Here is a 13,671-nt window from a genome sequence, read left to right as displayed (position 1 = left end):
TCCCCCTCCCCATATCCTCAAGTCCATTCTCTAGTAGGTCTGTGTCTTTATTCCTGTCTTACCCCTATGTTCTTCATGACATTTTTTTTTCTTAAATTCCATATATATGTGTTAGCATTCAGTATTTGTCTTTCTCTTTCTGACTTACTTCACTCTGTATGACAGACTCTAGGTCTATCCACCTCATTACAAATAGCTCAATTTCATTTCTTTTTATGGCTGAGTAATATTCCATTGTATATATGTGCCACATCTTCTTTATCCATTCATCCGATGATGGACACTTAGGTTGTTTCCATCTCCGGGCTATTGTAAATAGGGCTGCTATGAACATTTTGGTACATGTCTCTTTTTGAATTATGGTTTTCTCAGGGTATATGCCCAGTGGTGGGATTGCTGGGTCATATGGTAGTTCTATTTGTAGTTTTTTAAGGAACCTCCATACTGTTCTCCATAGTGGCTGTACCAATTCACATTCCCACCAGCAGTGCAAGAGTGTTCCCTTTTTTCCACACCCTCTCCAGCATTTATTGTTTCTAGATTTTTTGATGATGGCCATTCTGGCAGGTGGATTCTTAACCACTAAGTCCCCCTAACTATTTTTTATTCCAAACAAATCATTTAAAAATCATGAAGTGAATGGATTAAATGACAGATCAGCATTAAAAAAATTAATACATGGTAAAAACCCCAAAATGGTGGGATTCAGATCCAGGTTATATGTACATCCATAAATAGTTCTGTAGAAAAAGGGCGCAATGGACATCAGATGATTCTTGATAGACAGGTTCATCTATGGCAATCTAAATATTCTCTAGATTGTCTCGGTTGATCTAGGACCTGATCTGTTATATGGTTCTAATCAAAGGAAGACCTAACCTCCTTTTAAGCTGCAGAACCTGCAGAACTTTCCTCCTTAAGCAGCAGAGTAAATTATTAAGAAAATCAAGCTAAGGAGATGTTTTCTTCCACAGGGAAGAATAAGGCATCTTCTTTCCCCAAACAAGGGAGGAGTAGCCAGAAATTTGTTTCTAAAGGCCAGAGTTAGGACTTTTCTTCCTGTCCCTCCTTTGTCAGGAGGAAAGTAAACTGAATCATGATTGCCATGAAGGGAGTGGACTACTGGTCTTTAGATGGACATCACAGGTTTATACGATGACAGAGCACAGACTAGAGTGCTTCTCCAAGTTATCAGGGCAGCTCTGATAACCTCTTCTGCCTCCCCATGATAACTAATGTCTGCTGATTTTACTTCCTTGTCAGTATTGGCATGACTCCAGACTTAATTTGATTTAGGAAAATAAAGCAATGTGATGCTTCCTGCTCCTGGATGTATAGAAGATATTTGCCTTCTAGAAGGCAAGGGCCATGGTTGCTGTAAGATTAGATTCACATCAGGGCTAACCCCAAGATTTTCAAAGTTACTCTGGGATGTTTGTGCCAGAAACATAAAGTTATTCAGTGCTGGATTAAGTTTGTGCAAATAACCTGATAATAAAATTCTAGGTGGTTGGGTAATCATTCAGAAGAGCCTAAAATTTGTTGTTCATGAACTATGTTAACATACTTTTCTTCTATGTTTACCTACTATTCTGGCTGTTTTATCTACTCTACTTTTTGCTTCAATTGTTTTCTCTTTTATTATTAATCTCTCTCTAGACCAGTTGAAAACTCAAATATCTAAAGCCAGGAAGGAAATATAAATTAGTAAATGGGGCTATAGTAAAAGACGATAAATGGTAACTGGCTGTTGGCTTCAGTGTCAGGGAAAAATATGGAGGGACGTGGTAGGGGACAATATTGAACACACATGTTCTATCTAAGGAGCGTAGTCACCATTCAGCTGTTAAACATGTGGGAATGTGGGTCCAGAGTTGCCAGATGTTAGATTTTTTTTTAAGAGAACTTGGAGGTCATGCTTTTTTTTCCCCCTCGTGAAATACCCTGCATTTAAAAATGTTGGCCGTTCTGGCTTCCCTGGTGGCGCAGTTGTTGAGAGTCTGCCTGCCGATGCAGGGGACACGGGTTCGTGCCCCAGTCCGGGAAGATCCCACATGCCGCAGAGCGGCTAGGCCCGTGAGCCATGGCCGCTGAGCCTGCGCATCCAGAGCCTGTGCTCCACAACGGGAGAGGCCACAACAGTGAGAGGCCCGTGACAGCAAAAAAAAAAAAAAAAAAAAAAATGTTGGCTGTTCAAATAAAAGCATAGAGACTCTGTATTCCATCTACATATTGGCTAAGGTCTGGTATGGTATGAGATAGGGAAATAGATCCTCTCATATACTGCTTGTGGGAATGTGAGTTTGAGAATATTTCTGTGGAGACCTTTTGGCATTGCTTGTCAAAATTATACATAGATGCATGTATTTGACTCAGCAATTCTGCTTCTAGGAATTTACCATGCAAGTATACTTACATACTTGCAAAATGATATGTGCATATGGATATTCACTGCAGCACTTATTTAGTAGTAAAATATTGGAGACATCCTAAGTGTCCATCACAAGAGTCCTGGTTAAATAACTTATGGCACATGAATACAATGGAATGCTATATAGCCATAAGGATGAATAAGGCAGCCTGTATGTACTAACATGACTTGTTAAGAAAAGCAAGGTGTAGAATAAACAGTTTATACTCTATGCTACCATTTGTCTTTATATTTTTAAAATAACATGTATGTATTTTATCTTAAAGAATATGTTATATATAATACTTATGTATGTATTCAAAGATTATCTGTGGAAGAATATAACAAAACAAAGCAAGGCTTGTCTCTGTGTTGGGGAACTGGGTGGCTGGGAACAGAGTTGGGAAGGCTACTTACTCTTTACTCTGCATGCTTTGTTACTTTTTGAAGTTTGTTTCATGTGCATGTGATCATTTATTTTAAAAAATAACCAAAAAAAGGGGAAGATTTAAAAAAATTTTGAAAACTCTGAGTAGGTCAACATTGAATGGGCCACTAATTTGCAGCCTGCCCTTGACCTGCAGGTCACCGACCTGCTGTCTCCACACTTGCCTGAGCTCTTGGAGGCTTTTGCCTCTTCCCTCCTGTGCCACGATTTAGCACAGCGTCTTCATCAAAGTAGTTCCTCAGTAAACGTTCTTATGTGAGTAGATAGTCTCTTCATGTTTCACTTCTCTCACTGAATCTTCTTTTATTCTTGTGTTCCTTCACAAGCCTCAAACTAGTCTTCCCCCAGATCTCTGGTCCTCATCCATCCACTCTCTTCTTGCTACTGTCCAAGATAACGTGCACATCCTGTTCTGGGTCTCAGCAAAACTGTGGCCTCAGCTTTGGCATCTGACAGGCAGACATGAGTTTAGATTCTGGCTACTACTTACAGGTGGTGTAAACCCTAACTACCTTCTGAATCTCAATTTTCCCTTCTGAAAGATAGAGATAAGAATGCCTGCTTGGCAGAATTATTGTGAGACTTAAAATAAGTAACATACCAAAAGTGCCTTTCAAAAAGTGCCCAGGGGCTTCCCTGGTGGCGCAGTGGTTGAGAGTCTGCCTGCCGATGCAGGGGACACGGGTTCATGCGCTGGTCCGGGAGGATCCCACATGCCGCGGAGTGGCTGGGCCCGTGAGCCATGGCCGCTGAGCCTGCGCATCCGGAGCCTGTGCTCCGCAGCGGGAGAGGCCACAGCAGTGAGAGGCCCGCGTGCCGCAAAAAAAGAAAAAAAACCCAAACAAACAAAAAGTGCCCAGTCCAGAGCTCATACATAGTAAGTGAGCAATAATTGTTAATTAATTCTCAAAGTGATCAATAACAGTTAATTCACTCTCAAAGTCTTAAGCATTCACCTACCTATCAAAATTGTTGTTCAGATTCATCCATTACAATAGAGTGTAATTAATAGTACTGCAGAAAGCATTTTCATTTTAGCAGAAATTAAAACATATAGGCTGAAGGCATAAAGCTTAAATGAATAGATTTTAAGTATTAACTAAAAGAGAGAATTTGTTGTAGAGGAGAGGGAGCCATGGGAGAGAGTCTTGGCAAGGAGCTTGGAAGGGCTCGCAAACAAGAAGTAGTAGTTCTTGGGAGTCTCCTCAGTCTATCTGGCTTGCCTGGGAAAGGCATACAAAGCTGTGGTGCTGTGGGACTATTTAAGTTAAATATTGTTAATTAAAGCCTTACACCCTAAGGGAGAAAAACCAATATGGGCTACAGTGGCTGTGTGTTAACAAAGCTACCTCTACGGAATTTCTGAAAATCTCTGAGGATTTCAGAATCCACCCTGAAGATGGAAACTGAGAGTTCCAGAATCTGAGAAATCTTTCTTCCCACCTCTCTTGCCTGCCAGCTATTATTTTCATTAAAGGTAAAGTACATTTAAACTGCACATCAAAGGCAGCTTGAGAGGGATAGAATATTCCAGAAGAGCCAGAGATGGCCTAAACTAACCAAGTGGAGAGAGATCTTACTCATATGGATTGCTTTGGTGAAGAAAGCAGAAGAGAGGGAAGAATTTGTGTGTATAATGTATAAAAAATGTATAAAAATGAATTCTTTTAGCATAAATTGGCAAAGACTACAGAGCTAAAACTGTTTTAACAAATTGCACTTTGTTGACTTTTCAAAACAAAAGGCCTAGAATACCCATCTTAACTTATTGTGCCCTGTAAATTTATCTTGGTCAATATATTGCAGAGTTGGAGCAGGGTTCTAGCAATGCCTCCTAAGTCGATGATTTTAGAGTATATAATTTCCGTCTGAGGTGACTAGAACAGTTTTCAGACTTTGTACCACTTTAAAAAAAGTCAGTAGTACCCAGGATCTGGATTATTTTAGCTTGCAGATTCCAGTGAGTATCTTGGAGAGAGGAAGACCTCAAAGCACAAGAGTGGAAGAAACGTGCCTAAATTTGCTTAGAAAGTACTGACAGCGCTAGAAGTTTCACCAGCATTTCCTGTGTCAAAAACAACTTCTCACTTTGGTCTTCAATGGCAGTAAAATGCGGATCAGAAACTGTTACTGTTTGTTCAAAAGCAGAAGCTATAATCATTTCAGAGAAAGAGAGAGCAAAATTGAAACTGAAACTCTCCTACCTGTCTGTAGCACCAGTGGGGTGTGTCTGCTGGGGGCTTCTGCTCCCTTGTTGCAAGTGAAATGATTAACCACGGAAGTGTCTTTCACTTCTGTTCTAAATCGGGACATATCTTACTGTTTTCTGTACCAACCAAGACATCTTATGGGCACCCAAAATAGCTCTTAGTGGCATTATGAAGCCTTGCTTCTTTCCCTTTCCACAGCGTGTGTATTCACTGACCACTTCTGAGAGCTTCAGTCTGATTTGATAATTAGACTAATCTGCACCATTAATCAAAATGCTCTATGAGATAACCCAAACTCCAAAGCAAAGAAGAGAACTGCATGATATGCAGGTGTTTGCTTCTTTATTTTAAGCAATTCCATAACCTTCTTGGGATCCAGGATCAGATTTAAGAGAATTAATTAGCCCTAAAACAAACAAATTTTTATCAGCAGGTTTCATTCATTCCTCATACTGTGGTAGGCCACCCAGTATTCTATCCAACTTTAAAATTTCAAAGATAGTGACAGAAAAGAAATTAAAATAGAGGGAATTCTCATGGCATCATGAATGTTAGGAAATTATGTGGGGGAGGTGTTCACAGAGGAGGCAAAAAATTGCCAAGAGAGTAAGCAAATCAAGTACTTTTATACATTTCTCAGACATTCTCTTTGCCTGAAATGCTCTTTTCTTATTTTTAAGTGATCTCCTCATTCATCAAGGCTCAGTTCAAATATTTTTCCTGCCAGAAACTCTCTTAAATCTGCCCCCAAACCTCAGATTTACTGGTTTCTTATTTGTGTTTCTGTAGATGCTTCTTAATACATCATATTACAGATATTTATTTTTGTAGTTTTATCCTATGATAGACTCTGAATTCCTTGAGGATATAAAACACGTATCCTTTCATTTCTTGCAATATGCACATTATCTAGTATGTAATAGATAATAAATCCTGTTGAAGAGAACCAATTTGAGAATAGGGAGTTGGTAGCTGAAAATCATCTAAAATGCCCCCTTCTTTCATTTTATCTCATTCCTCCATTTGTCTGCATATGTCTGTCACTGCTTAGATGATGACTGATCAGGCACTGCAACTATTAAGCCATCTTTCAAGTGTCAGACTCTCATTTCTAACAGTGCAACACAATTGTGTGTTATTTTAAATATTTCAAACCTCTTTTGCATATATTACCTTATTTAGTTCTTACAAAAATTCTACAAGGTTCCAGATGAGAAAACTCAGACTTGACAAGCATCAGTGACTTGGACTAGAACTCAAGTCTGTTGAACCCTGAGTGTAATTTCATTTGATCTAGAGCTTAGTTATTTTTAAGTTATTTTTGAAATAGTTTCAAACTTATAGAAAAGTTGCAAACTAGTGTGAAGAACACCTGTGTACTTCACCCAGATTCACCCATTTTTGTCATTTTGCTACGTTTATTCCTCTCTCATCTGTTTACCTACCTACCTACCTACCTACCTACCTTCCTATCTATCTATAATTTTATGAGTCATATGAAAGTAAGTCGCAGGGACTTCCCTGGTGGTGCAGTGGTTAAGAATCTGCCTGCCAATGCAGGGGACACAGGTTTGAGCCGTGGTCCAGGAAGATCCCACATGCCACGGAACAACAAAGCCCGTGCACCACAACTACTGAGCCTGCGCTCTAGAGCCTGTGAGCCACAACTACTGAAGCCCGCATGCCTAGAGCCCGTGCTCTGCAACAAGAGAAGCCCCCGAAATGAGAAGCCCGCGCATCGCAATGAAGATTAGCCCCCGCTCGCCGCAACTAGAGAAAAACCTGCACGCAGCAACGAAGACCCAACGCAGCCAAAAATAAATAAATAAATAATCAAATAAATAAGTAATCAAATAAATTAATTAATCAATTTTTAAAAAAGTAAGTTGCAGACATCAGTGCTCCTTTACCCCTAAATACATGAGTGTATATTTCTTAAGACAAGAATATTTATTTACGTATCATAGTAAAGTTATCAAAATCAGAAAATTTAGCACTGATATACTACTTTAATTAACAGACTTATTACAAGTTTGCAAATTTTCCTGATCACGTCTTTTATGACTTTTTTTCTGATTCAGGATTGAACAGAATCACTCATTGCATTTAAGTTTTATATCTTTTGTGTCTCCTTTAATCTGGAAGTGCCCCCTCATTCTTTCTTTTTATTTCATTATGATTTTTTTAAGAGTTCAGGGCACTTATTCTGTAGAATGTACCTTAATTTGGGTTTGTCTGATGTTTCCCCATGATTAGATCTAGGTTACACATTTTGGCAGATTTACTGCATAAGAGTAATGCTGTTTCATTCTCAGTGTATCACACCGGGAAGTGCATGATGTTATCTTGTCCCATAATTGGTGATGTCTGCCATGTTTCTTTTCTTGATAAAGTTTTCTTTATAAAGTTACTATTTTTCCACTTCTATTTATGCACAGGGCTTTAAATTCTTTAAATTTCAAGTAGGGCTAATTGTTGTATAGGCAATTGGTGTGCCCCAACTCATAGCCTGGTGGGCCCCCTCTCACTCCAGCCGTCACTAGGCAACCATCCTCAGCTAGGTGACAACTGACATCATGCTCTCACCTCTCGAGTTGAGCTTCATTGTTACTCTACACAGCGGCTGGGATGCCTGAGTCAAGTAACGACCTGCCTCACACACTGTGAGAGAGAGAATTAATGCCTGTGGGGCAACTCTTGATCAGTAAGGGACAGCCTCCGGTGGATTAATGCTACCCTCTTCTATACCTTGGGTGTAGAATTCTGAGGATCTTTAGAAGGTCCAAATGGATCATGTCCTGGTTGCTTGTGGTCACATCCAACTTGAGAACATTCCATGTACTAATTTTCTTTCTTCTTCCATTTTATTCTCCTCAGTCCTTCCATCCCTGGTTCCTAGATAACTGTCCCTTATCCCAAATTTACAGAAGAAATATTGACATAAAATTCACCTCAAAGAAGTTTCATGGAAATATGTGATTACATTATATAAAATAAGTTCAGAAACTTCAGAGCACACATGCCTGTTTTTTTTAAGTGTTTTAATTAGAGTTTTGCTTCTTTCTTAGGTGCTGACCTGTCCAGACCTTCCTTTTTAACCCAAACAAAAGCACACCCTCTTCTACATTAATGCCACTCTATTAGTCTCTGATTGTGCCATTGGCACATCTCTCCATCCCCAGTTTCTCCTCTGTCCACATTCCCTACCATTGCAGTGCCTTCCAAATTGTAATCCCTGAGGGAATTGCAAGAGAATGAGAAGGGTTTAGAGCATGTGATTGCTCTGCTCAACTGCACACACCTCTTCCTCCTCTTTCTCATGGTCCTATCCTTCAACTTTGCCTTTCCTTTCCACTTATTATTTTCACTTTGTCCTTGCTCCTTTGTTCCTGATAGGCAACTTATTCTCCTTGTGGAAAGAAAATAGAATAGGAAAGGTGAGACTATTACTTATTCCTGTGTAGTAGCAGAACAGAACGGAACAGAAGGCTCTGTGTGAGTGTGTTTCCTAGAAGAAAGCAGCACCATGATTAAGCACCCAGTAAATAACTTGAGATGCTGATTAAATCAACGAAAATGTCTGGATAGGTTTGTGGAATGATAAGTTTTGAAAATTGGAGAATTCTCTATCTTAGACATTAGGAAGCCCGACAGTTGTTTCCAGTTCAATTCCATGACATTGTTCAAACTTTAAAACCTCCATAATCAATTTTCTCTTCTTTTAATTAAAAGATACAGTAGCTATCTTTAGTTATCATGGAATTGAATAGAAATCTCAGATAATGAGATACATAATATAATTTTAACATGTTTTTAGGTGATGCAAGACTAATCTTCAATATCGTTTAATCAATTTCTCCTTCTTTGCCCCTACAATCATGCAGGTATGTGGCCTACTTTCTTTTTGCACTGGTTGTGTTATATTCTGTCACATATTTCTTAAGATATTAAGGCTAGACTAAGGGCCTGGAGCAAACTTTGCCCTTGGATTGCTGACAGGCATTGTAATTTAATTCAGTTGGTATTTTGGGCCTAAACTCTCAGAGCTGGAAGAGATCACAGAGAATCTTTCATCCAGCCTTCTACCTGGTGTAAAAAGCATACCTTCATCCACAGCTTACCTAACAAGTGGCTTTTTAGTATAATAATTCCAACCACTGGATGGAATTTTAAGGAGTACACAAGTATTTTGTTGCAAAGTTATTAGTGTAACTACATTTTCTTGCTTTTCTCACAGTGCATTTGAAAGTATGTGTTGTCGGTCATAAACCAAGATGAAACAATAACCCTATGTAATGAAATTTTGTGGTTTGAGTCATCTTGCCAGTTATAGAGGTGAACATGGAGCAATTCAGCCACTTTCTTCTTGCAGAGATAAGGCATATTTTTGAGGACTGTGCCAAGGACGGGAGAATAAGTGGTCTATGGTACACAGTATCCAAGTAAGCTAACCTGCTAAGGCTTTGTCAGAGTAAAACTGAACAGGAAGCCACTCTCTTTATTGGTAATTACTGGCCTTACAATTATAATACACGGCTGCTACAGAATAAAATGTAGGTGGCAATTCATGCAACAGATCATTGTTTCATAGTCAGCAGTAAAGAAGGGTGGCACTAAGCAATAGAATTTTTTTAAACCTTTGAGGTAAAGTAGTAAAGATAGTATTAATAGACTAAGACTAAAAGAGCAATGTCCTAATTATGGTCCCTTTTTCTTTTCTGTTCTTTTTTTTTTTTTTTTTATGCGGCTCGTGGGTTCTTAGTTCCCCAACCAGGGATTGAACCCGGGCGATCTGCAGTGAAAGCACAGAGTCCTAACCACTGGATCGCCAGGGAATTCCTATGGTCCCTTTTTCTTATCCTCTCTTAAAGATGATTTCTACTGCTGGTGAAGGACTAGAAAGAAAAAAAGTTAGGGTTAGGCTAGTAATACAGGGAACAGTAATTGTTCGGTTAAGATCAAAGAATCTTCCAAAATCTTGTTTGCTCAGAGTACCAGAAGTCAGATATTTTTCTACTGGAAGCAATAGGGACTAAGTAGCTCAAAAAAAATGAGAAGGAAAGTACTTCTCAATACCACTTAATGTACTAGGCTAAACTGTACTGCATAATTTCATATCATTTCAGTTTTTCAGAGGATCTTAATATTCAACCAATAGGCTGATATTTTCTCTGCAAGGGCCCAACCAGGTGGTCATCCAGCCTGTGAGTGAAAGTCACAGAAAATCAGATTAGGAATCCTAAGAAAGAATGATAGGACAGAAGATGGATGAACACGAATGCTCCATCTGTAGAGAGATTCAGATTCAGGCTTAATGTCTAAGCAAGACATCTGCTTCTCTCCACCATTTGTTTGTGATAACTTTCTTGTCCTTATTTGAACTATGCTTGCTCTTTGACCTCATGACCCCAAGTGCTTTGAGTCCTCCATTTTCTCCTAATCAATCAGCCCCTTCCGTCTTCCCGTTTTCCCCCGTCCAGCCCCAGACACTGGTGTCCACCACTTAAATCATGCTTTCAATATTACTTTCAACTCTAATATAGCCATCCTCTTTCTTTGGCCTTTGAACTGAGCAACTGAGAGTTCCTGGAGAAAAATTACACAGCTGTGACCACTGATGTCACTATATATTGCTGCTTTCTGACTACAGTTGTGTCCTCATTTATAGTCAATATGTCTGATCAACTGACAGTGTTATTCTAAATCTTCCCTTTCCTCTCAAATCCCCTTTTTGCCACCAAGTTTTCTTAGATTCAGCAGAGACAGTTCTGCCATTTCCCCGAGAAAAACCAAGGACATGAAGTGAGGACTGTATCTACCTCTCCCTCTTCCTTATAAGCTTATTGACATCTGTACCTCCCCTTCCTGGTGGAAGAGGTGCCCAAGTAAAGTGCATTTTCAACCTGTGGCTTGGACTCCGTCCCTTCCTACCTACACAATGAGTTCATTATATCAATCATCTCCCCTCTCTTCCTTTACCTTAGAAAACAAAGAGAACAATGTTTTATCTCATCAAAAACAAAACAAAAAACAAGTCTACTGTATCAGTTTGGGCTTTTTAACTATAAGCAAAAGAAACAAAATCAGAATAATTTACAGAAAAAGTAGAATTCATTGGAAAAATACTGATGTAACTCATAGCCTAGAAGAAGATGCTAAACAACCAAGCATCCTGAGGGCAGAAAGTTCAGGATCATAGAAAATGGAACTGTGGACCTTTGTGGTCACACATATTTGCAAACTCATGTCCAGCCACTGTGCATCACCACTCAAGATTCAGCTCCTAAGAAGGAATCATTTGACTGACCTGGCACACCAGAGGAGACATTCTTGATACTTTCACTTCTGACTTCCACACGGCACAGTTAACTGGACATTGTTTGCCCTTATCTTGCTTGATTTCTCTGTAGCACTTGACATGGATGAACATTTTCTCCTTCCTAAGTTCTTCTCTTTCTTTGATTTCTGTGACACTGTTCTCGTCACTAAAAAAAGTTGACACTCTTTTTAGTTTCCATTGTAGATTCCCTTTCTTCTGCTTAAACATTAAATATTGGCTTTCCCATGGCCCTGTGGTCTTCTCTTCTCAGATGTATGGCTTCGACTTCCATTGCTGTCATGTCACAAACCATACCACATATCAAAATTTCTCTCAGGTCTTAGACTGAATTCCACACTTGAGTATCCAATAAAATTCAGTATATCTAAAAGAGAACCTTCTTTTCCCCAGATCTGCTCTATTTTGGTGAATGGCACATCTCTAATCAGTCTCCCAATCCACTTCCTGGGAGTCTTCCCAGGCCACTCTGACACCTAACACTCATCAGTCGCCAAGCACTCATGAAACCCCGTGTCATTTACTTCCTAAATATTTCTTGTCCTCCTCTTTCCCTGACTTATAACCACGCTTTTGATTAAGATCTTCATACTTTCTCACTTAGATTGCCACATCAGCTTCCTCAAGACCAGTTTCCTTCCACATCACACTCCATTTTTCACAGAGTGATCTTTCTAAAATGCTAATCTAATCTGCAAGTTTGGATTTAGTCTTTTTATCTTTCAGGATAAACTTCAAAGCTTATCCCACACATTCTGTCTTTGGCCACTTTCTAAGCCTTGCTTGATGACCAGTTTCTTACCTCTTTATTATAAAACAATCAAGCTTCCTTTTGGAGGGACTAGAGTTGTTTTGTAACCTTGCCTGCATGTTAGAAATTCTTGGGGGCATTGTTAAATGTGCAGATTCTTGGCCTGGCCCTAAACTTATTGAATTGGAATCTCCAGGGGTAGACTTTTGGTATCACTTCTGATTCTTAAGATGGGGTCAGTTTATGAAATACTATCTGAATGTTTCTAGGCAGTCCTTTTGCTTATGTTGTTTCTTTGTTCTGCAATACCATTCCCTCTTGTCCTTCAGAATTTTAGTTAGTGTCACTTAACAGGTGACCCTCATTTTGACTTAGATGCTCCTTTTCTGTGTTCCTGTACCACCTAAACCTATCTCTGTCATAGTACCCAGCACACAGATAAACAATATTTGATTGACTTTTTTTAATGCAACTGGTCTAAGAACTCATTGTTTGTTTTTCCTAGCACATAAGAAGCAAATAGTAGGCATTTGACAAAAATTGCTTTGATGTGTAAAAATGAATAAGAAGCTCAATCTGCGTGTTGTTGTTATGAGTTTTTTCTGTTGCTTTATCTTTTTTATTGATGCACTTTTAAAAATTATTTATTTATTTATTTATTTATTTATTTATTTTTGGCCACATTGGGTCTTCATTGCTGCGTGCAGGCTTTCTCTAGTTGCAGCGAGTGGGGGCTACTCTTCGTTGGGGTGCACGGTCTTCTCATTGTGGTGGCTTCTCTTGTTGAGGAGCACAGGCTCTAGGCATGAGGGCCTCAGTAGTTGTGGCATGCAGCTCAGTAGTTGTGGCTCGCGGGCTCTAGAGTGCAGGCTCAGTAGTTATGGCTCATGGGCTTAGTTGCTCTGCGGCATGTGGGATCTTCCCGGACCAGAGCTCGAACCCGTGTCTGCTGCATTGGCAGGTGGATTCTTAACCACTGTGCCACCAGGGAAGTCCCTGTTGCTTTACCTCTAAAGGTAGGCATAAGATGAGCACTGTACAGCTTCTTTAAAATACCCTTATTACTCTGATTCCATTAGAATAACATGGTAGAAAAATATTTTTTGATATGTGAAAATATTATAATATATTGCTATAGGAAAGTTGGCTAAGAGAATATACATATAATAGAAACTTTTTTGTTAAAAAAACAAATTAAGTAAAAAATGTATACATATACATAAAACATACTGGGAAGACATTCAATGTACTTTTATTACTCTTATCTTTGGGTCATGAAATAATGAGTGATTTTTATCTGCTTCCATCAGAAGTATATGAATTTTGTAATTAAAAATATGATAGGGACTTCCCTGGTGGTCCAGTGGTTAAGACTTTGCCTTCTAACGCAGGGCGTGCGGGTTCGATCCCTGGTCAGGGAGCTAAGATCTCACATGCCTAGCAGCCCAAAAACCAAACATAAAACAGAAACAATATTATAAAAAATTTAATAAAGACAAAAAAGTATGATAAAAA

This window comes from Mesoplodon mirus, assembly GCF_964341445.2.
Source record: "Mesoplodon mirus genome assembly, chromosome: 5".
Taxonomy (NCBI): domain Eukaryota; kingdom Metazoa; phylum Chordata; class Mammalia; order Artiodactyla; family Ziphiidae; genus Mesoplodon; species Mesoplodon mirus.
This window is presented reverse-complemented; position numbering follows the sequence as displayed.